We start from the raw sequence: 21,921 nt of genomic DNA on the forward strand, positions 1-21,921 counted from the left end.
CTACATTAAGGGGACTGGTCCGTGAATACAAGGGGAAACCTTGAAAAAATTATCAGTTTTCTAAACAGTGTAACTCAAAGAATAAGGTTTGTGAGCCCATATAATGATTACCATCTTTGAAGACATATTTTGAGAATATTTTTATGTATGAACCACTGCTTTAGATCTGTCACTTTTTTTAACTGTATCTTTTTGGTGCAGGTGCAATAAACCACACTAATTATTTATGTAAATCATAGGCACACATTTCTCATAATGCAAACAAAGAGTAAGGTTTATTTTTTCCTGTAACTTCTTTAGATTATTATCTTTAAAACAGACTATTGAAAAGATGGTGCTACCTAAAACTGTGACACAAAAAATTTTAACTATGATTATCAAAAATTTTGGAAATGAATTCAGAGTTTTTCTTCAAAAAAGAATTTTATTTTCAAAGTTAAGTCACAAGAATGGTCTACTTTTTAGTTAAGCAGGTTTTAAGACAGTATACACAATTTCAGCTCTCTGTGTTTAATATGAGGGCTGTTCAGAAAGTAGGTAACATTTTGGCATTAAAAAAAACTAAGTACAAGAAATACATTTTACTATGTACATCTGAAAGAGTGACTTACAAATACTTCTGCACATAGTCACCAAACACATTGAGGCACTTATCATAGCGGTGAACAAGCTTTGAAAGACCTTCATTGTAAAATTCTGCCACCTGAGACTTCAGCCAGTGAGTCACGTCCGCCTGGAGTTTCGCGTCATCAACGCGCTGTGTTGCAAGCCAGTTGTTCATCTTGGGGAAACAGTTGGATGTCGCTTGGTGCAAGATCGGGGCTGTAAGGTGGATGAGGGAAAATTTCCCATTGGAATGAATTAAGGAGTTCTTTAGTGCGGTTTGCCGTGTAAGGTCGGGCATTGTCGTGCAAAACCAAATTCTGTACATCAGCTTTCCTTGGCATTTGTTTTGAACTGCTCTTCTAAGGCTGTGCAAAGTTTGACAGTACTGGGCAGAATTTATGGTTCCTCCACACGTTCGAGAAAACCAATAAGAAGCACACCTTGCCTATCCCAAAACACTGCTGCCATCAACTTCCTTGCTGACAAGGTTTGCAAACATTTTGGTGGTTTTAGGGGGGACCTTGTGTGCCCCCACTCCATGGACTGTAATTTTGTCTCACAATTGATGTGTTTCACCCAAGTCTCGTCACTGGTTACAATTTGATCCAGTAATGAATCACTATGTTTGTGGTAGGCCTCCAAATATGTCAACATTGCCTCCATTTGCTGTTCTTTATGGTGCTCTGTAAGCATTTTGGGCACCCATCGTGCACAAAATTTGTGGTAGCCTAGCTTTTGAGTGACGATTTCAAATAATGAAGTCCGTGAAACTTGTTGAAAAGAAAGCGAAAAGCTCCATTATTGTGAAGCGACTGTTTTCACAAATCGTTTAATCAACTTGAGCTACAAGATCATCAGTCACGGTGCTCGGGTGCCCACTCTTCTCTTCATCATGAACGTTGGTTCAGCCATTTTTAAACCGAATGCACCATTTCCGTACAGAACATTCACCCATTACGTTGTTTCCACACACTTCTCACAGTTCATGATAAATTTCTATAGGTTTTAGGCTTTTTGTCAACAAAAACCATATCACAGACCGCACCTCACAATTGGCAGGGTTTTCGATTGCAGCGCACGTTTCAAATACGAATCACTGTCACGGATGGATGCTGACTGAGCTGCTGAGCACGCACATTCCAAAATATACACGATCAGGGTGCACCTAGCGGCGTCAGACGTAAACATTCCCTACTTCCTGAATAGCCCTTGCAGTTTTTAGCCAAAGTGTACCAGATCAGAAAATTATGTAACTTTGGGGAAATTCAAGTTAAAGTTAAAATATGCTTTTTCTGTTAAACTTGTATGGCACTAACGCATCCCAGGTCTATATTCATCTTGCTTCCTGTGTTACTCTTTGTCCTGTCTCTCTTTCACACTTATTCTTCTTATTCTTGCTTTTTTGGTGGCTTCCAATGCTTATTTTCCTGCTTTGAATAGTCTTCTTCAGTCAACAGCTATTAGAGCTCTATGCATATTTAGTCCACCAGGCACTCCCATCATTTCCATAACATTAACCCTTGACACTGCACTGTCATTGAAATATAGAACAACATCTAGCACTCCTATTTTCAAAGTATTTAGTCCTACTAGAACAGATTTTGGTATCTGTTCCCACACACAATTGTTGAAACTTTCATTTGGATTTTGAGTCCTACCATGTAAAAATTTCTCTAATAATCTTGTGTCACTTAGATCCCAATATATAGGTTATAACTTCCATTATAGCAAATGGGAAAGAATGTTTATGGTTGTAGGTCTCACCTTGAAAACAGCCCTCTGGTAGCCATTCCATGAATCACTGCCAGGTGGGCAGAGTGCATGACATGGGTTGTCCTCTGTGGAAGATTTGTGAAAGAAGGTAACCCATGCTGCCTTTTTCATTCCCTCAAGCTCATTTTTATTTTGTCTTATGGCTTGTCCATAATAATACTGAAACCTGTATATTTCTTCGTCTGTTAGCTGACCACGGCCACTAATGCACTTATAATTTCTTTCCTTTCAGATTCCTCTTCAAGTTCCTCCATCTTGTACCTAACTTTTTCTGGGCATGTCCAACACATTCCATTTTTTCAATTTTTGTGTCAGCATAAAGTTTGGATTCACAAACCTTTATGTACCCTTTTGAGTCTCCATCTCCTAGGTAAGATGTATACATCAAATAGGTAAGATGTATACATCAAACAATATTTCTTCACTGAGCTGTGAAATATCTTCACAACACCTTCAGGTTCCACCCCTCCACTATAGCCACTAAAATTAATCAAACATCAGTGATTTTCATTTCCACTAGTACAGCCAAGACAGTACTTGGTATTATGTTCCACATCAATGACTCCAAGGCAGTAGCTGTCACTACACCATTTAGGAAGCTATGGCCTCTTCATTGCCAGCATGCATTCAGGGCTGCAGACATACATGTATTGCTGTCATTCACATTGTCTACATTTTCCTGAACAGCATTTTTCGTGCTATCATTTGCTACTTCTTCTAAAGTCTGTAGAATAATTTTATTGGACCTGTCAAACCTTGTAAGGGGGGGGGGGGCAGGGGGGGAGCCATAAGCAAGTTTAATATTTGTGTTATACACTCTCTGTTTAGTTACGCCGAAAGTATAACCACATTTGCTTAAATCCCAGAAATTCTTGGGGTTAGAATCGGCCCAAGGTATTCCTGCCTGCAGTAAGAGGTGACTAAAAGGAGTCTCACACTTTTTGGCCCTGTGATTTCAGGTCACGTTCTATGGTTTGACCTGCCACTTCCAAAATTCTACAGAAGTGCGGGCCATATGGGGAAGGACGTCTTATGTGGTGCACGAGTGCCCTTAAATTCGATCTCCACCTGTGCCCATGGGGAGAGCCCTTAATTGGAGTGGGTGGCATCAGGGCGAATGACCCGCAATAAGGTGGATTAAATCATCTCTTGCTGGTGACCCTACAGCACCAGCAGTCTCTAAGAAGGGCAAGATAGAATACAATGCCAACAAGTATGACCCTAAATCATTTCCCTCCCTCGCAACACCATGGGAGGAACACAGAGCTACAGAACGGAGAGAACCATATTCGCCTCGGTTTTTAGTCTGTTGCAGAACCGATGGGGACGCTTTTCTCTCAATGAAGCCTCAGTTTTTCGTTGAACACCTTGAGGATAAGTTTGGAGAAGTGGCAGCACTGTCCAAGATGCAAACTGGCACAGTCGTGATTCATCCCCAGCCCGAGCGTTACTCGCCTGTGACAAGCTGGGTGATATTCCTGTTTCCATCACTCCCAATAAAAACCTCAACATGATCCATGGGATTATTTTCCATCGTGACCTCCTCTTGCAGTCTGAAGACAGGCTCTGCACCAATTTAGAATGGCGGGGTGTTCATTTCATCCGGCGCCTTTACAGAGGACCCAAAAACAACAGGGTTGCTACTAGTGCTTTCATCTTGGCCTTTTGAGGGTGATTCATTGCCTGAAAAGGTCAAGGTGATGGTTTACCGCTGTAATGTTAAACCATATGCTCCTCCCCTTATGCGGTGCTTTACGTGCTGGAAGTTCAGGCACATGTCTTCCCCCTGCACTTAAAGTGTGACATGTCGACACTGCAGACATCCACTGCACCAAGATACTCCATGTGCGCCACCTCCAACTTGCTTCAACTGTGGAGAGCCCTACTCCCCCCTGCTTGCCAGACTGCCCAGTACTCCAAAAGGAACAGAAAATCATGGAGTAGAAGACACTGGACTGGTTGATGTACACAGAGGCTAAACATAAATTCAAAAGATTACACCCCATTCGGTTGACGTCGACATGCGCTGCAGATACATCACCATCGCTGCTCCAAGTACCAGTGGTTCCTCACTCTGTGCCACGAACAGTGGGCTCTCCTCGGTCCCCTTCCCCCTGATGGAGAAGCAACAACCTCCTCCAGCTCCTCTTGATTGGAAGGGGTCCCTTGGGTCCCTCTCTTCCAAGGTCTCCACTAATGCCATGGTGGACACTCGGCAGTGGCGCAAGGAGCTGCTGGACGAAGAGCTTCAGTCTTCCTCCGTGTCTGAAGCTGCTTTGGAGAAATTTTACCAGCATGCCCCTAAAGAGAAAAGTAGTAGTCCGCTAAGAAACAGGATCCTCTGGTGACCCCAACATCACCACTCCCTATCAATTCTGCATCTGAGGATGGGATGGAGATATTAGCGTCTCCTGCGGACATGGATCTCACTGATGCCTCATCCACCATAGAAATGGCTACAAATACTCAATCAGCGGCAGCAGGTGACCCTGAGGCATAACCTGCCTCCTTGCGCACTTTCTGCATTGCCCTTCAGGAAACCTGGTTTCCGGCAATGCGGACCCCTGCCCTCTATGGCTATAAGGGATATTATAGGAACCGTAGCAACTATAATAGTGTGTCAGGTGGAGTTTGCAGCTATGTCCTGAACTCAGTATGCACTGAACCTGTGCCCCTTCAAACCCCTCTTGAAGCTGTGGCTGTCAGGATTTCGACGATGCAGGTAATAGCTGTCTGCAACGTATATCTTCCTCCAGATTGTGCAGTACCCCTGCATGCATTGGCTGCACTGATTGATCAACTCCCTAAACTTTCCTACTTTTGGGAGATTTTAGCACCCATAACCCCATATGGGGTGGCACAGTTCTTACTGATCGAGGCAGAGTTGTCGAAAATTTACTGTCACAACTCAGCCTCTCCTCTTAAATACTGGGGCTGCCACATAATTCACTGTGGCACATGGCACATATTCGGCTATTGATCTTTCGGTTTGCAATCCTGGCCTTCTCCCATCTATCACTGGAGAGCGCATGACGACCTGTGTGATAGTGACCACTTCCCCTTCTTCCTGTCACTGCCTCAACGTCAGGTCCACGAACGCCTGCCCAGATGGGCTTTAAACAAGATGGACTGGGAAACTTTCTCCTCTGCTGTCAGTGTTGAATCTCCCCCACACAGTAACATCGATGTGGTGGTTGAGCAGGTAACTACAACGATTGTTACTGCAGCAGAAAACGTGATCCCTCGTTCCTTAGGGTGCCCTCGGTGAAAGCAGTCCCGTGGTGGTTGCCGGAAGTCACCAATGCAATTAAGGAACGCTGGCGAGCTCTGCAGTGGCAGAAACGGCACCCTTCCCTGGCGCACCTCATAGCCTTTAAACGGCTCCGTGCCGACATTCGCCAGCTTATCAAAAGGTGGAAACGAGTGGTGGGAGAGGTACGTCTTGACCATTGGGTGCCATACATCACCTTCCCAAATCTGGGCAAAGATCAAATGAGTTTTTGGGTATCAGACCCCAACAGGTGTTCTTGGTGTTAATGTAAATGGCGTGTTGTCTACAGACGCAAACGTGATTCCCGAGTACTTTGCTGAGCACTATGCTCCCATGTCTGAGAATTACCCCTCAGCCTTTCGCACTCTCAAACGGCAGATGGAAGAGTCCTCTTGTTCACTACACACCACAGTGAAACCTATAACACCCCATTTACAGAGTGGGAGCTCCTCGGCCTCAGTGCCCTTGCACATTGCCCCGACACAGCACCTGGGCCCGATCAGATCCACAGTCAGATGATGAAACATCTCTCTGTTGACTACAAGTGACATCTCGTAATCTTCAACCGGATCTGATGTGATGATGTCTTTCCATGCACCGGCGGGAGAGCACCATCATACCAGTTCTCAAACATGGCAAAAACTCGCTTGATTTGGATAGCTATCGGCCTATCAGTCTCACCAATGTTCTTTGTAAGCTGTTGGAAGGTATTGTGTGTCAGTGGTTGGATTGGGTCCTGGAGTCACATGACCTACTGGCTCTGTGCCAGGTCGGCTTCCGCCAGGGTCGCTCTACCACTGATAACCTTGTGTCCCTTGAGTCTGCCATCCGAACAGCCTTATCCAGACGGCAACACCTTGTTGCCATCTTCTTTGATTTACGAAAAGCGTATGACACCACTTGCCAACATCATATCCTTGGCACATTATACAAGTGGGGTATCAGAGGCCCACTCCTGATTTTTATCCAGAATTTCATGTCACTTCATACTTGCCGTGTCCAAGTTGGTGCCTCCCATAGTTCCCTCCATATCCAGGAGAATGGGGTCACGCAGGACTCTGTATTGAGTGTATCTCTACTTTTAGTGGTCATTAATGGTCTAGCAGCAGCTGTAGGGCCGTCCATCTCACCCTCTCTGTATGCAGACGACTTCTGCATTTCATACTGCTCCACCAGTACTGCTGCTGTTGAGTGTCACCTACAGGGAGCCATCCACAAGGTGTTGTCATAGGCCCCAGCCCACGGCTTTAAGTTTTCGGCCACCAAATCATGTGTTATGCACTTCTGTCAGCGCCATACCGTTCATCTGGAACCAGAACTTTACCTTCCTGACGGTCCCTTCACTGTACTGGAGACATATAGATTTTTGGGACTGGTTTTTGACGCCTGATTGAATTGGCTTCCTCATCTTGGTCAGCTTAAGTGGAAGTGCTGTTAGCACCTAAATGCCCTCCACTGTCTGAGCAACACCAACTGGGGTGCAGATCGCTCTACACTGCTGCCGCTATGCAGAGCCCTTGTTCAATCCTGTCTTAACTATGGGAGTCTGGTTTATGGTTCAGCGGCGCCCTCAGCTTTGCATTTACTCAACCCAGTGCACCACTGTGGCGTTAGACCAGCGACGGGAACTTTTAGGACGAGTCCGGTGACCAGCGTTCTTGCAGAGGCTGGAGTTCCTGCATTGCGGGTCAGGCATGCACAACTGCTTGCAAGTTACGTTGGACATGTTCGTAGTTCTCCTGCGCATCCAAATTACCGTCTCCTTTTCCCACCCACGGTGGTTCATCTCCTGCATCGGCGGCCCAGGTCAGGGCTTCAAATTGCAGTGTGTGTCCGATCCCTTCTAACCGAACTGGAGTCCTTGGCCTTACCAGCTATACTCTAGGTCCAATCGCATACACCTCCATTGTATATACCCAGGCCGTGGCTTCGCCTGGACATTTCGCATGGCCCACAGGACTCAGTTCACCCCGAGGCTCTCCGCTGTCACTTCGTCTCAATTCGTGACATGTACCCTAGGCCATGAAGTGATTCACACCGACGCCTTGATGGCTGATGGTCACGTCGGCTTTGCGTATGTCCATGGAGGACATATTGAACAGCATTCCTTGCCCGATTGCTGCAGTGTTTTCACTGCAAAGCTGGTGGCTATATCTTGTACTCTTGAGCACATCCATTCATGCCCTGGGAGTCATTTCTTCTGTGTACTGACTCTTGAGCAGATTACAAGCTATCGACGAGTGCTACCCTCGTCATCCTTTGGTAGCAACCATCCAGGAGTCCACCTATGCCCTGGAACGATCTGGTCGTTCAGTGGTGTTTGTGTGGACCCCAGGACATGTCAGAATCCCAGGCAACGAACTTGCTAACAGGCTGGCCAAACAGTCTACACAGAAACCACTCATGGAGATCGGCATTCCAGTAACTGACCTGCATTCATTTTTACATCATCAGGTTTTTCGATTTTGGGGGATGGAATGGCATAGTCTCAGTACGCACAACAAACTGCGTGCCGTTAAGGAGACTACGAATGTGTGGCTGTCCTCCATGCGGGCCTCTCACAGGGACTCTGTGGTTCTCTGTCGGTTCTGCATTGGCCATGCTTGGGCGACCCACAGCTACCTCCTGCATCGTCAAGACCCGCCTCAGCGTTGATGCGGCGCCTGGTTGACAGTGGCCCATATTCTGGTGCACTGTCTCACTTTGACTGCCCTGCGAGGAAGTCTTCGGTTACCGGACTCGTTGCCACTAATTTTATCTGACAACGCTTTATCGGCTAATTTAGTTCTTGTTTTATTCGTGAGGGTGGTTGTATCATTTGATTTTACTACATGTCTTTTGTCCCTCTGTGTCCTCCACCCTAGTGCTTGTGGGTTGGACGGTTTAATGTGTTGCAGGGTGGCTGGCTTCTCCTTTTTATTCTCATGGTCAGCCAGCCATGGTAATCTGTTTTGACATTTTAATCTTTTCTACCTGTTTCTTGCGTTTACATGGTTTTCTTCTCCCTTTTTTCCATTTAAAGTGTTTGTTGCCCTTTCATTGTTCTAGTGCTTTTTCCTTTCTCTCCATTTTGTATTGTCAGTCTTGCTTGTTTATTCTCACCCTTGTGGCATTGTTTTATTCGGAACAAGGGACCAGTGACCTAACTGTTTGGTCCCTTCCCCCATCTTTTCAACCAACCAACCAACCAATTCTTGAACCACATTTGCTAATTCTTGAACCACATTTGCTTAAATCAGAAAAATTACAAACATCTCTTAAATTCGATGCACAACCTCTTCTAGCACGTATGTCCTCAACTATCTGCACACCACTGTTGCCACATTCCTTACATTGCAATGCTTTATTTATTAGTTCAGATAGAGTAGAGAGTTCAACAATAACACAAACTGAATCAGTATTTCGTACCTCTGTATTATCAGCATTACTACTGTGGAGCCATTGTCCAAATATTTCAGTTTTCGCTCTGAAGCATTTGGAGTAGTTGAGGTTGATTCAAGTGTTGTATCACGTTGTATCTGAGTATTAGGAGAGTTAATCCATTTGGTGAACAGATTTCAGTAAAATTTACATTGTTTGACACTAAACTTCTTAATTCTTCCTATTGCTTTCAAGTGGACGCACACAATAAGAAACTCACGCACACTGTTACTTCATGCTAAACAAAATAATCGCCCAAAACATCAGCAAACAATAATTAAACAGTCTGTATAAACAAAAGATAAGCAACTGTAAAGCTCTCGCAGGTTATCCAACTTAACGGACTAAAAAGTCATAAAAAGAAAACAAATGAGAGCAAAACTTTATTTTTAACAGAGCTGACTGGGTGCCGTGGGGATGTCATGGTGCATGCTGCCACTTTTAAATTCCTCTAATTATGGTACTGCCTGTGGTCCATTTTCCTGGAAGTAAACTCTTACTTATTCAGAAAGCTACAGAGAATTTTATTAGACAGAAATTCAAAAATCGATTTTTTGGCAGTTATTCATGTGCAAGTTCCCTTAATATGTGACAGTATGTGTTCCTTAAGGCTGATGTAATGAACGTTTCATCAATTCGGCTTGTGTGTTCCATTGGTTATATGCAGGTAATTCGGTGTGATTTGTGACATGTTAAGGTTTACATAGACAATATATCCTTTTACAAATTCAATACATAACATAAATCTTTCAGTGTTTCTGTGGTCAAATACACTTTCTAGAAAGTCATTTCAAGTGACGCTGGTGTAGTGACTTGGCTGAGTCATACTTATGTATAAAGCTATGCTTATTACCTACCTATATTACCAAAAGTCTGATCATATGGTGTATCAGACAAAATATGTGGCTGGATTCAATATTTCTTGGTAGGGAGGACACAGCATGTGATCTTGGAAGAGAGTCAGTGTCAGATGTAGAAGTAACTTTGGATGTAGCCCAACGAAGTGCGTTGGGCCCCTTGCTGTTCATGTTCTATATTAATGATCTTGCGGACAATATTAAAGTAACCCCAGACTTTTCGCAGATGTTGCAGTTATCTGCAGCGAAGTACAGTCTGAACGAAGCTGTACAAATATTCAATCAGACTTGAATAAGGTTTCAAAATGGTGCAATGATTGACAGCCTGCTTGAAATGTTCAAAAATGTAAAATTGTGGACTTCGCAAAAAAAAAACACCACCATAGAATCGTATGAATATAATGTTAGTGAGTCAGAGTTGAAATATATGAACTCCACATGAAGTGGAATGATCACATAGACTCAGTCATGGGTAAAGCAGGTAGCAGACTTTGGTTTATTGGTAAAATACTAGTGAAACGCAATCAGTCTTCAAAGGAGACAAACAACTCGTGTGACCCAGCGTAGAATATTGCTCAAGTGTGTGGTGCCCTTGCCATATAGGACTAGCATGGGATATTGAACATATATACAGAAGGGCAGTGCAAATGGTAACAGGTTTGTTTGACCTATGGGAGAGTGTCACTGAGATGTTTAAAGAACTGAACTGGCAGGCTCATGAAGTCAGATGTAAACTATCCCAAGAAAGTCTACTAACAAAGTTTCAGGAACTGACTTTAAATGATGGCTCTAAGAATATACTACAGATGAGAGGCCCAACAAACGTACATTCGCTTATATTACACTTAAAGGCTTTGCATAAAAATTGGGAAATGAAATGATATGAACATCTTTTACCTTGTTCATGGGGAAGTCAAAGTGAATCATGAAAGGTGCTGGAAGTGACTGCCCTCGACTTGTAAACGCAAAACACAATGCTGCAGATTCTCAACTGTTGCTGCTAGAAGCTCTGGTGCCACTTCATGTATTTTTCTGATGATGATCTCTCATAAATCTTCCAACTTGTGTGGTTTGTTCCCGTACACCTTGCCTTTTAGGCCAGCGTAGAGGAAAAAGTCAGATGGTGGTAAATCATGTGAGTTTGAGAGCCACAGTACTTTCAAAATCACTCTGTTGGGGAAAAATGATTCAACCTCAGCCATGGTCGCTAGAGATGTTGGCATGTGGTGCCATCAACTTGTTGGTAACAGCAGAGGGTAAGTTCTTCGTCATCCAACTAGTTCACAAATCCCTAAAACATTTTGCTAGAAACTGCACTTCTCACAGTAGACTGTAAGAAAATTGGTCTGATGATGTGATGCTTTGGTATTGCACAGAACACGCCAATCTTTTCTAAATGCATGGGTTGTTCATCCAATGCATGTGGATTTTCATTACATCACAAATGTATATTTTGAGAGTTTATGTAGCAGAGATGTGGAACCACGCCTTATCACTGAACCGTGTGTACTGCAATATTCGTGGCCTCTGAGCAATAAATTGGTGAAACCAATGGCAATGTGTAATGCATTTATCTTTGTCATTGACATTCAGTTCCTGAACAACTGTAAACTGTTATGGGTACATGCTGGCTTTCTTCGGAGCTCTGTGACGTGTGCTCCATGACATTCCTTGTTCCTGAGATAAAGATCAAACAGACTTTGTAAGAGAGGCCAACAATCATTGTTTCACATCAGTCATTTTTTCTTCCGATAATGGTGGCCATTCCCCGTTGTGAAGATGTGAAGATCAACATCGTTCCACTGTTCTCCATCTCGTTCACTAACTTTTGTATGCAGTATTTAGACTGTATATGCTGGTCGCCAAACCGTTGTAACAAACATTTGCTGACATGTCTTAATGGAATCAGTAATCCACTGTTGTTTCACATGAAACATGTACTCTTCGACAGAATAGCAATACGTTGTCACTGAACACTGGTCTCCAGCCACAGCCATGCTGAAACACACTGTTGCATAAAATCGCATTGCAGAGTGTAGTGCTGCCACATCAAAGGTTACAAATTACATGGTGCAATTTCAGCGGAATTACTTCACATGTTTGTGGGGCCCCTTTCGAGTGGGGACACCCTGTACAACCTTCTACATATCGCTCCCATTGTGATCATGAGAATAAGATTAGATTAATTACAGCACACACAGAGCCATTTAAACAACCATTTTTCCTGCACTTCATATGTGAATGGAATGGGAAAAAGCCCTAATGGGAAAAAGCCCTAATAACTGGTATAGTGGGACATTCCCTCTGCCATGCATTTCGCAGAGTATAGATGTATGAGGTTCATTCAAATGAAACAAGGTCAGTGTGTCTACCTTTGCCTTACACGTAAGGTGGCACCATGCAACTGCAGTTATGGTGGCGCCATCTATCAGAAAGACACTGGCGCATACACACTGTTTAATGTTGCATAGCACCAGAGTGGTTTCATGCCGAAGAGAAGGTGGTCATACAAGTTATTGTCCACTTCTGAACATACAGGCAAACAAGCAGGAACAATGGGAGTGTTTTGATTTCATGCCCAGCATTATCAAACCATTTTACAGAAACTTAGACAAGTCATCAAGTCGAAACGCCAAGGCATGTTGTCCAATGGCGTTATCCTCCTGCATGATAATGCCCGCCCCCACACGGCCTATGCGGTGAAGACGACATTGCAGCTATTTTGGTGGGAAATGTTGGAACATCCACCATACAGTCCTGACCTTTCACCGTGTGACTTTCATGTGTTTGGACCTCTAAAACAAGATATTCGCGGACATCGATTCACAACGGACAACAAAATGTGTGACTGAGTCCAGGCCTGGATCCAACAGCAGCCTACTAGTGTCTCCAAGGATGGAATCGACTGGTTAGTGTCTCAATGGGAAAAATGTGCTAACAGTTTTGGTGACTATTTTTGAGTATGTGTACTGGTTATAACTACATTTTTGAATTAATAAAATCATTACTGTTACTTTACACTAGTGACCGGTTTTTTTTTTGAGTGCCCTTTATAGATCACATACTCTGCTGCCCATGTAGCATTTCTGTGTATCCAGCCTACCTAGTATCTGTCAAGTAAGGTGCTACAAATCTTCATTTAGGAATGCAGCTCACGAAATGTATAGCAAAGATTCCAATAGAGCATTAGGGCCTCTGCTCGAGATTCTTTGCTTTCCTCCATATTGCAGAAACCCAAGTAGATACGGCGAAAGTGTTGAAAACGAAGAGTTGTACATTCTGTCACTAAGACAGCCTGGTAGTCATAACCACATTTGCCAAGTACTAACATAAACTGGCAATTGTCCCAGAACCTAAGTAAAAGATACTTTTGGTGGCATCATGTCACAGTTAGTGGCTTAAATTACAACCTGCACCTTGAGTAGTTTTTAGCACCCTCTGCTGTATATCTTGTTTTGGCGGGTACACAATATATACGCTGATTTTCTTTCCAACCTCTTGAAAAATATGTCTAAAGTTTCCCATTTGTCACCTAAGGAGTTTCTTACTCAAAGAACTCTATATATTGTTTGAATCCTGTTGTAGGACAGGTTATGGCCAGAAAATAAAGTTGTAATTGGCTCGGTTTGTAGTACCCGTCAACACTTACTCGTTTTTGAAGTGTAAAGGATAGGCCAGGTGAGTAGCCGCTATACTGGCGTCATGATACACTGCTTTGCAAAACTTAAGGTTGAGATAGTTACATAATGTAACAAATTAATAACTCGGTGCAAATGAAAGAAAGTGCAGGAGCATGTTGCCAAAGGTGATCCAGTTGTCCACAGGAAGCTGGACGTTGCACGGTGTGACGTCAGCATGACTATAGTGCCAAATGGGGCAGGTCCTGCCACACAAGGCTGTTGAAGGAACAGTAAATGACTGTGTCTTTCAATCAGCCAGCTGTTATGGTGCACTGGCACTTTGGTGGTGTTCGTCATTACAGTATTTCCTAAAGACGATGTTTAAATGACTTCACAAGTGGAAGAATCATCGGGAAACTGGGAGGAGGGTGAAGTTTGTTGAGTGTAGCCCAGGAATATGGTATTGCTCCAAGCATTCTTTCATGTCCATGATCATTGTTCCAAACCTCAAGAACTGCTGGCTAAAGGAGAGGCAGTAGTCAACTACAGCAGCAGATGGCTACTATATTATGCAACAGGCAAGAAGGGGCCAACATCAAACAGTGGGTGCAATTGCAAACCGCATTTAACAGGACTGCAAAGCATGCAGTCTCTCACTTCTCAGTGGCTGCAGGAGGGTGGTGTGTATTCCTGATGACCAGTATGCTATGTTCCGTAGCACCTGGACTTCAGCTGTGTCATTTGTGCTGGTGCCAAGAGCAAAGGTACTGGACCAACAAGGAGTAGGGTCATAGCTCTTCTCGGATGAAAGCAGATTCAGTCTGAGTAGTGGTTCTAGATGTAACCTCTTATGGTGAAAGTGGGAACACACAGTGGACCCAGGAACATTGTCAAATATTGTCACATAGAAGAAGGTGTAAGTAGATGGATGACGAACACTAACTTCACTTAACGAAGGTTTATTCAGTATACACGTACAAGAGTGCGGAGCGAACTGCCTCCGGCCAGAACACATATGATATATATTATATACAGCTACAGAACATTCCAGTAAAATTATTCTTGCCATTTGTGGATACTTCTAGAATGTACTCGAACCGAATATTGAAATTAAATCTTACAGTTCAGGTGAGTTTTGAACTCACGACTCTACATGCAACAGTCTAGTATCGTAACCACTACACTACAGCAACTGAGCTACTCAGCTTCTTCTGTGACAATATGATTGCTTTGTTAGTCCAGGTGTAGTGCTTTGGCACGGCATAGTGTTGCGTGGTCATACTGACCTCCAAATCTTTTAACATGGTACATTTGCTGATCCATGTTATTGTCATACCATACTCCTTTACCTTTTGCTCCCACACCACCTACCTTGGGAGCACTGCCCCCCCCCCCCCCCCCCCTCCCCCGAACCATTGGGGAAATCAGTCCCCACTTCTCACTTAGAGAAACATAAGTTTTCTTCAGCTCCTCTCGCTAGGAAGAGGTCCCTTGGGTCACTCCCTTCCCAGGTTCCTACTGGTGGCAAGCTGGACACCCGCCAGTGGCTGAAGCAGCCACAGGTAGCAGGTCGTAGGGCTTCATGGTCCTCCTCAGTCACTGAGACTGACTCAGTGAAGCCCTCCCAGCCAGAAAAACCAAAGGAGCAGTGAGAGAAACCCAAAAAGAAGACGTCCTCCAAGAACCCAGACATTGCAGTGGCACCCATACCACCACCACCTGCAGGCTCTGCATCTGAGGATGAGGTGGAGATTCTGGCACCCCCTGCAGATCTAGATCTTGCTGGATCCTCACACTCAATGGATGTTGATTGAACAGGTACTCACTCGATGGCAGCAGGTGACTCTGAGGTGTAAATTGCCTCCTCGAGCACTTCAAGCCTTCTCAGCCTCATGATAACATCATCCTCCAGTGGAATTGATGCGGTTTTTTCTACCACCTGGCTGAGCTACGGCGACTGTTAAGCTTTACACCTGTTTCCTGCATTGCCCTCCAGGAAACTTGGTTCCCGGCAATGCTGACCCCTGCCCTCCATGGCTATAGGGGATATTACAAGAATCATAGCGAATATAATAGTGTGTCAAGTGGAGTTTGCATCTATGTCCTGAACTCGGTATGTAGTGAACCTGTGCCCTTTCAAACTCCTCTTGAAGCTGTGGTTGTCAGGATTCGGAAGATGCAGGAAATAACAGTCTGCAACGTATATCTCCCTCCAGATGGTGCAGTACCCCTGAACGTATTGGCTGCACTGATTCATCAACTTTGTAAACTTTTCCTACTTTCGAGAGATTTTAATGCCCATAATCCCTTGTGGGGTGGCACTGTGCTTCCTGGCCGAGGTAGAGATGTCGAAAATTTACTGTCACAGATCGACCTCTGCCTCTCAAATGCTGGGCCCCCGACACATTTCATTGTGGCTCATGGTAGTTACCCAGCCATTGGTTTATCATTTTGCAGCCCAGGACTTCTCCCATCTGTCCACTGGAGAGCCAATGATGACTTGTGTGGTAGTGACCACTTCCCCATCTTCTTGTCTCTCCCCCAGCATCATGCCCACGGACAGCTAACCAGATGTACTTTAAACGAGGCATACTGGGAAACTTTCACCTCTGCTGTCACCATTTAATCTCCTCCACATGGTATCATCGATGTGATGGTTGAGCAGGTCACTAGAATGATAGTTTCTGTGGCGAAAATGCAATCCCTTGTTCCTTAGGGTGCCACTGGTGGTCACCGGAAATTGCTGAGGCCATTAAAGAGCATAGGTGGGCTCTACAGCGACATAAACTGCACCCTTCCCTGGAGCACCTATTAGATTTTAAACAGCTTTGTGTCCGCATTCACCAGCTTGTTAAAAGACGGAAACAGGAGTGTTGGGAGAGCTACGTCATGACCATTCGATGCCATACATCACCTTTCCAAGTCTGAATGAAGATCAGACATGTTTTTGGGTACCAGAACCCAACAGGTGTCCCAGGTGTTAACATAGATAGCGTTTTATCTACCGACACAAACACAATTACTGAGCACTATGCTTGAGCCTCTGTGTCGGCGAATCACCCCCCAGCCTTTCGCCCCCTCAAACAGCAGATGGAAGGGAATGTCCTCTCGTTCTCTGCATGCCACATTGAACCTTTACAGAGTGGGAACTACTCAGCACCCTTGCACATTGCCACAACACAGGTCCTGTACCAGATCAGATCCACAGTCATATGATTAAACATCTCTCGTCCAACTACAAGCGACATCTCCTCGTCATCTTTAACAGGATCTGGTGCAACAGCATCTTTCCATCGCAATGGCGGGAGAGCACCATCATCCTAGTGCTCAAACCCGGTAAAATCCCACTTGGTGTGGATAGCTATCAGCCCATTAGCCTCACCAACGTTCTTTGTAAGCTGCTAGAATGTATGGTGAGCCAGCGGTTGTGTTGGGTCCTGGAGTCACATGGTCTACTGGCTTCATGCCAGGGAAGTTTCCGTCAGGGTCGCTCTACCACTGATAATCTTGTGTCCATCAAGTCTGCCATTCGAACAGCCTTTTCCGTATGCCAACACTTGGTTAGCGTCTTTCTTGATCACCGAAAAGCTTAAGACCCGACCTGGTGACATCATATCCGTGCCACGTTATATGAGTGGGTTCTCCGGGGCCTGCTCCCGATTTTTATCCAAAATTTCCAGTCACTCCATACGTTCCGTGTCCCAGTTGGTGCCTCCCATAGTCCCCCCATATCCAGGAGAATGAGGTCCCGCAGGGTTCTGTATTGAGCGTCTCTCTGTCTTTAGTGGCCATTACTGGTCTAGTAGCAGCTGTAGGGCCGTCGGTCTCACCCTCTCTGTATGCTGATGACTCCTGCATTTCGTACTGCTGTTCCAGTTTCTGAGCGGTGCCTACAGGGAGCCGCACACAAGGCGCAGTCATGGGCTTTAGCTCAGGGCATCCAGTTTTCATCTGCAAAGTTGTGTGTCATGCACTTCTGTCTGCGTTGTACCGTTCAACTGAAACCCGAATTTTACCTTAATGACGATCCACTCCCTGTAGTGGAGACATATTGATTCTGAGGACTGGTTTTCAATGCCCACCTCACTTGGCTTCCTCACCTTGGTCAGCTTAAGCGGAAGTGCTGTTAGCACCTCAATTCTCTCCGCTGTCTGAGCAACACCAACTGGGGTGCAGATCACTCTACACTGCTGCCGCTATGCAGAGCCCTTGTTCAATGCTGCCTTGACTATGGTTCTGCGGCGCCTGCAGCGTTGCGTTTACTCGACCCAGTGCACCACTGAGGCATTCGACTAGCGACGGGAGCTTTTAGGATGAGTCCGGTGATTAGCATCCTGGTGGAGGCCTGAGTCCCTCCATTGAAGGTTAGGCATGCACAACTGCTCGCTCCTGCATCGGTGGCCCAGGTCAGGGCTCACGATTGCAGTTCAAGTCCAATTGCTTCTGTCTGAACTGCAGTCCTTCCCTGTACCACCTCTACTAGAGGTCCATTCACATACACCTACATGGTGTAAATCTTGGCCGAAACTTCGCCTGGACCTTTCACATGGCCCTAAGGACTCAGTTACTTCTGCAGCTCTCCGCTGCCACTTCCTCTCGATTCTTGATGTGTTCCGGGGCTCTGAAGTGGTTTACACTGACGGCTCGATGGCTGATGGTCATGTTGGCTTCGTTTACATTCACAGAGGCCATATTGAACAGCATCCTTGCCCATTGGCTGTAGTGTTTTCACTGCAGAGCTGGTGGCTATTTCTCGTGCTCTTGAGCACATCCATTCATGTCCTGGGAAGTCATTTCTTCTGTGTACTTACTCCTTGAGCAGCCTACAAGCTATCGACCAGTGCTCCCCTCATCATCCTTTGGTAGCGACCATACAGGAGTCCATCTATGCCCTAGAACAATCCAGTTGTTCAGTGGTGTTTGTCTGTACCCCAGGTCACGTCGGACTCAAAGGCAACAAACTTGCCGACAGGCTGGCCAAACAAGCTACACGGAAACTGCTTCTGATATGGGCATCTCTGAAACTGACCTACGAACCAGTATCATGCTGCAAGGTTTTTCGGCTTTGGGAGATGGAAGGCATAACAGTCCGCACAACAAACTGCGTGTCATTATGGAGACTACGGATGCATGGAAGTCTTCCATGCGGGCCTCTCGCATGGACTCTGTGGTTCTCTGTCAGCTCCGCATTGGCCATGCTTGGGTCGCCCATGGCTGTCTTCTGTCGGTGTGGCGCCTGATTGACAATGGCCCATATTCTAGTGCACTGCCCTACTTCAACTGCTCTGCAATGAAATCTTTGGTTACCGGACTTGTTGCCACTACTTTTATCTGGCAACGCCTCACCGGCTGATTTAGTTTTACGTTTTATACATGAGGGTGGGTTTTATCATTTTACCACATGTCCTTTGTCCCTCTGTGTCCTCCACCCTAGTGCTTTTAGGGTGGAGGTTTTAATGTGTTGCAGAGTGGCTGGCTTCTCCTTTTTATTCTCATAGTCAGCCAGCCATGGTAATCTGCTTTCTTGTTTTAATCTCTTCTACCGGTTTCTTGCGTGTCTCTGTGGTTTTCTTGTCATCTTTTGTTCCTTGTGATGTTTGTTGCCTTTTTGTTGTTCTTGTCGCTTTTCCTTCCTTTTGGTATTGTGCTCTATGTCTCGTTTGTTTTATTCTTTCCCTCGTATGGTTGTTTTAACAGGAACAAGGGACCAATGACCAAGCAGTTTGGTCCCTTTCCCCCCTTTTTTAAACCAACCAACCATACTCCCTTCCCACATTTGTCCTTCCAGGGGTGCATTTGGCACTGACTTCTTTTTTATGTGTGACTATGTATCACTGTATTGAACAATGCAGGTGGAGCAGCTCTTGGAACATGAGGATGCGAAAGGACTGGTCTGCCCACTCCCTCGACTATAAACTCATCGAGCATGTGAGATGCGTTGGGGAGGCATATTGCAGCATGTCAACATGTACCAATGCCCATCCAGTAGTTTTCAACCTAGCTGGTGGAAGAATGGTATGCACTACCACAAGAACGCCTTACCAACCTTGTGGCTTGCATGACAGCATAGTGCCTAGTGTGCATTGACTCCCGTGGTGATCACATATCCTTTTAATAACAATGTACCACCTTTTGTAATGTCCAGAGGACCATCATAAATATCAACAATTCTTCAGTGTAATTACTGTGTTTGAGTAAAAGTGGCATTAATCTTCATCTTGTTGCATATTTCTTTCAGTTACCTTTGGTACTATACTGTAGCAATTTTTTCTATTTGTGGTCAAAGTTTCATCAAGCTATAAGATTTGATTGTGACATGTCTTGTGAATTACTTCTGTCCCTAAATTTAGCATACCAGCTTATTACAACATGCTATTTATTCACATTGTGGCAAATGAAAACAAAGTAGACTTGATGCAGTGGTAAGTGCTTGCATTATAGCTCATACGTAAAATCTTATATACTTGCAGTAGACCAAACAACAAGCCATTTACCCTATTACCACTGCATACCACTATGCCCCACAGGCACAATTTGAAAAACAGTGGATTGACCATAATCACTTAGGCTTTCAGCTATTAGTTGACTACAGCTACTAACTTGTGACCACAGTGAATAAAAATAATAAAAATGAAGTAAATGGATGAGAGCAAGTAGGTTTCAGGAATGTTATGTGGAATAATAGTCTCATTATTAAAATGTATGCCATAAACTTAAAAAAAGAGAAATAAAATAAGCCTTAGTGTCCGTTCAGATTTATGGTGTGGAGATTTTAAGTCAATGAACTGGACGAAAGGTCAGTAACTTAGTTCACCAAATCAGCAGGAATTTAGTTTATTAAATTAAGAGAGGTCATTATGTGGAAAGATCAGCTTAAGGTCAGTGACTATCACAGTGGCTATCAGTGTTGCAATATTCGTTCTGGCAAATATTACTTTGTCTTAGTAAAAAATATTCAGCATAGTTCATGAAAACGAAGTTAGTCAAAACCTTTCTTTTGCATGGTGAGGAAGTAATAGAACTGTGTGTCAGTATTCTTAACTATAGTGTGCAAGTTAGACAGGAAGATGTTGCTCTTCTTTTCTCTCTCCTGTCAGTAATAAGTGCCAAAGCATAGGTAATAATAGTGAACAAGATCATGTCTGCTGTGATAAGCTACCTTCACAGAGACTTGCCCTCTGGAGATTTTTATATTTACAAACACAAAGTACTTACAGTGAGGTCATAGAAGTCACGGAATACCTCCTAACAACATGTTGGACCTCCTTTTGCCCAAAATAGTGCAGCAGCTCGACGTGGCATGGACTCAGCAAGTCATTGGAACCTCCCTGCAGAAATATTGAGCCCTGCTGCCTCTGTATGCGTCCATAATTGCGAAAGTGTTACCTCTGCAGGATTTTGTCCCAAATTGACATCTTTATTATGTCTGTTAAATTATTTTGTGGCATTAATGTTGAGCAATCTGGGGACAATATCATTCGCTTGAAATGTCCAGAATATTGTTCAAACAATTCGTGAACAATTGTGGCCTGGCGACATGGCACATTATTATCCATAAAAATTTGATTGTTGTTTGGGAACATGAACTCCAAGAATGGCTGCAAGTGATCTGAAAGTAGCCAAACATAACCATTTCCAGTCAATTATTGGTTCATTTACACCAGAGGACCCAGTCCGTTCCAAGTAAACGCAGCCCACACCATTATAGAGCCACCACCAGCTGGCACAGTACATTGTTCACATCTTGGGTCCATGGCTTACTGGGGTATTCGCCACACTCAAACACTACCATCAGCTTGTACTAACTGAAATCAGGACTCATCTGACCAAGCCACAATTTTCCAGTCATCTAGGGTCCAACCGTTATGGTCACGAGTCCATGAGAGGTGCTGCAGGTGGTGTCGTGCTGTTAGCAAAGGCACTCATGTTCGTCATCTGCTGCCATAGCCCATTAATGGAAAATTTCACCACGCTGTTCTAATGAATACATTTGTTGTACAATTTCTGCCGTTGTTTCAATCAGTGCTGCTTATCTTTTAACACTGACAACTCTATGCAAATGCCACTGCTCTCGGTCATTAAGTGAAGGCCGTTGGCCACTGTGTCGTCTGTGGTGAGAGGTAATGTCTGAAATTTGGTGTTCTTGGCACACTCTTGACACTATGAATCTCGGATTCTTGAATCCCCAAATGATTTCCGAAATGGAATATTCCAAGTGTCCAGCTCCAAGTATCATTCCACATTCAGAATCCGTTAATTCCCATTGTGTAACCATAATAACATCGGAAACCTTTTCACATGGATAATCTGAGTAGAAATGATGGCTCCATCAGTGCACTGCCCTTTTATACCTTGTGTATGCAACCACCACCAT

The 21,921-nt window shown here is 44.5% G+C and overlaps 1 protein-coding gene across 1 annotated transcript in view; it reads left to right on the top strand.

The window, feature by feature from the left end:
- The window catches only part of LOC124777760 (HCLS1-associated protein X-1), a 74,454-nt gene that overhangs the window by 15,841 nt on the left and 36,692 nt on the right, over nucleotides 1-21,921 (top strand). The window lies entirely within an intron of this gene.

This window comes from Schistocerca piceifrons, chromosome 2 (assembly GCF_021461385.2).
Source record: "Schistocerca piceifrons isolate TAMUIC-IGC-003096 chromosome 2, iqSchPice1.1, whole genome shotgun sequence".
Classification (NCBI taxonomy): domain Eukaryota; kingdom Metazoa; phylum Arthropoda; class Insecta; order Orthoptera; family Acrididae; genus Schistocerca; species Schistocerca piceifrons.